Source organism: Anabas testudineus, chromosome 2 (assembly GCF_900324465.2).
Source record: "Anabas testudineus chromosome 2, fAnaTes1.2, whole genome shotgun sequence".
In the NCBI taxonomy this organism is placed as follows: Eukaryota; Metazoa; Chordata; class Actinopteri; order Anabantiformes; family Anabantidae; genus Anabas; species Anabas testudineus.
In genome coordinates this window covers 11,897,655-11,901,300 of record NC_046611.1, presented here as the reverse complement: position 1 = coordinate 11,901,300, position 3,646 = coordinate 11,897,655, and positions in this window count along the sequence as shown.

The window sequence follows — 3,646 nt, the reverse complement described above, 5'->3', positions numbered from 1 at the left end:
TGGGGATGGAGGGCAGTCCTACACAGTCAGGAGGGTGGGGATGCAACGCCATGGGAACGCATGCTCCCTTCAGGTACTCTGTGAAAGTCCCGGAGGTTTTACATTTGTTTGGCCAAGTTAGTTCCCCACTAGATTTATCTGACAGATGAAGCTACAAGCTACTTAAAAACCGAATTAAGATATAATCAACTAGTGTATATTATGGATTATTCACATTGAATCAAGTGCATCAAGTTTGTCCCACTCCTGTCACTATAGATCTTTGTCCTGAGTTAATTAGATTTCTTTCTTTGTCACAGTTTTCACTTTTGAAAGTTTGCCAAACAAATCTGAACTAAACCTAAACATTTATGTTACCAAATGCATTAAATTAAGTACTGTTTAAAGTACACTGTTTTGTTTTTGAGCTTTTGTATTTAGGCAAACATGAGAATGTCGTTAGTACTTTATCTCCAGTAAAGAATGTGCTGTGCTAATGCTAGTCCTACTCACAGTGGAGTACTTGCATTTTAATTCTAGTATATTAATATACTTTTCTATATTTTTGCTATAGGCCTACTAAAATAGCATACTAAATAGTACTACAAAATACTATTCTATTTTTTAAGATATTATATAATTAGATAATATATATTAATATATTCAGAAAACTCCTCCAAATTATGTCAAACTATGTAAAAATTCTAATGGTACCTTTAAGCTCTTTATAAACATTAAAGAGCATGACAACATTAGTACCTCAATTTGTTATTATTATTAATACTAGCTGTAGTGGTAGTAATAGTAGCAGCAGGACACCTAGTAGTGGTGGTGGTGGCATTTGGACGTCTGACATTAAACACTCAAATTTCATAAAGCTATATTTTCCGATTTTCACAAAGGCATCAGTGGTCGTAGAGCTATTTGTGTTGCTTTACTGCCTCTGTGCGGTCAAGTAACTTTAGTCAGAGTTTAAAGCCCAAAGCACAGACTCTCTGGTTAAAACAGTATTTATTCCAGCAGGTGGCAATGTTAGAGTGTCTACTGCACAAAAACTCTGCAGTACGTCATTATATAATCTAAAAATCCTTAATACAAGTCGTTTTCAAAAGTTCAGTGATGGCTTGCTCCCGACTCAGCCTTTGGTATTTCTAACAGTATTTGTTATATGGATACAGCGGTCCAGAAGAGGGAAAAAGTGTCCCATGGCCTCATCTTACAAATAATGCAGACATGTTACACACAGAGAGATATTTGTTGAAATATGAAGCATGGGCAAGTCCGGCTTATCTACCCTCACGTATTATACTGAGGATGGGGGGCGTGCCCGTTTGCGTCAGGGAGCTCCACTGACGGGACAGAGGGGAGCAGGCTGTGGATGTTGCTCTCCAGTTGCTGTTGACCAGCAGAGTCATGGTCTGTGTCCTGCAGTCGACTGTGTAGCAGCTTCTAAAGGACTTCAGATCAAGTTTAAGACAGGTGATGGCAGGATAAAACAGCTCCACTGTGCATTTACGCACGTCGGACATCCTGGAGCGCAGGATCCAGCTGGATTTCAGTACCTCTCAGTACTGCTCGGGACAGGCAGCCCTCGTATCCTGCTCTTCTACCTACCTGTCTGTCAGATGAAAGGCGGGCTACACCATGGCCACTGCACCACCCGAGGCGAGGAAGTTCACCAGGGGGCTCAACAAACCTGGCACCGCCGCAGAGCTGAGGCAAAGCGTCTCCGAGGCTGTGAGGACATCAGTGCTGATGGTGAGTTCAGAAAAACACTCTACAACTACAACTGTTGTGCACTTACACGAGAAGACTGAATGCACACAACCATATAGCTGTGATGTCATATTAATTTAATTTAGTTTTCCTAGCCTTTGTAGGGAGGTCAGGTTTGAAAATGATGACATTTCCATAGTAATGCTGTCACCCCTTGGTGCCTGTTGCCTGCTGCTTGCCTCTGCAGGGTGTCTATTGTTGCAACTTTCTCAAAGGGGTTGCCAGGTAACTGAAATATACACTGCCAGCGCTGAAGGGGAAAGAAAGATGACACATACACATGCACGCAGACAAATGCATGCACACTTCTGTGGTTTATTGTGTCATCTGGCCTCCTCTGGGGCATCTTACCTTTGACAGAAACAGGTGATTAATGATAAAACTAAACAACAGCATCATTGTTGCCTTATAAGCTCTTAGAGACATGTCCACAGCACTGAGCTGACTAACCCTTGTGATGTGTCTTGTTGCATAATAATAATCAATATGCAATTTTCTGCAACTAATGGCTTTTGCTGTCAATTATAAGCTACTGTCTCACTCCATGGTCCCAGTGTGCCTACTGATCAGTCTTAGCTGACTCATAAACATTGTGTCTTTTGGAGCTACACTGGAAGGCGTATTTTCTTATTGACCAAATAAAAAAATATGCCTTTCATTGTCTTGCAGATGGTTAGAACCAGCACAAAAACTACTTTTCCTATCACGCATCAAACAGCATATGTGGTTGGTGTCATTTGAAGCTGGGGTTCTGAGTTCCCAGTTAGAAATTTCAACTGGAACGGCAGCCGCCTGCCCCATGTTAGCCATTGTTACCAATACCAATACTTCCTTCCCCCAAAATACCTACATCTTTAAAACTCCACAAATGTTTTTAACATTTTTTTTGTTCTAAACTAGAAGAAGAAGAAGTCTCCAAGTTCAAGCTGATATATACCTCATGACATTATTATGACATCACAGGGTTCATTTCTCAGACTCGACAAACGTGCTTATACCCATAGAAGGCAAAGGAGCACTTGCCATGATGTGTAAACAAACTTCCGTGTAGGGTTAGTGGAGGCCTTTTACGGACTTCACTTTTAGTTCATCATGAATTAGCAGAAGTGGGCACTTTACGCTTAAGGTTAATTAGAGGTGATTCATTTGGGCCCAGTTACACATCTGCTCTGGTACATTTGAGAAAAACGTCCTTTGACCGTGCACTGAGGCTGTTTCCGTTCAGTATGTGGCGTGGTAATAGCACAACATACTTTGCAGTTAAGCATTTATCCAACTGGCTAGTGGTGGATTTCAGTGTGATGTTTAACTGACGTGATGCAAATGTATCAACCTATTTCTGTAGGTTTGAACCAAACAATGCAGGAATCAGAATTCAGGGAGGGATTTTGTAAGGAAGCTCATTTATTAAATATTTTACATACTGCTTTTCCTGGTATACACTAAGCACAATCCATTATTTAGTCTTAATCCTTATATCCCACATTTGGCAATTATGTTATAGTAGCCTGTTAATTCTGTCTTAGTCCACAGTGTGTGCTGTGGCATAAAGGACGTCAGATCAGATCTCCTGGCCGTGTTTAATAATGGATGAGATGACAGTAGGTGTTCTGGCTATTTTTAAATGTGCCCTCCTTCTCCTCTGTAACTTGGTGTCACACTAAGCACCCAGGGGAGCATCAATTATAAATGCCTGCACATGTGATAAATCATCTGCAGAACATATGAGGATGAAGCTATCACACAAACACACACACAGACACACACACACGTACACACACACACACACACACACACACACACACACTATAGTTAATGCGGGCGTGGCTGGCTCACAGCTATACCTTAGTAAACAAAGTGGAAGCCAAGCAGCCAAGCAGTAAAGCCAGCC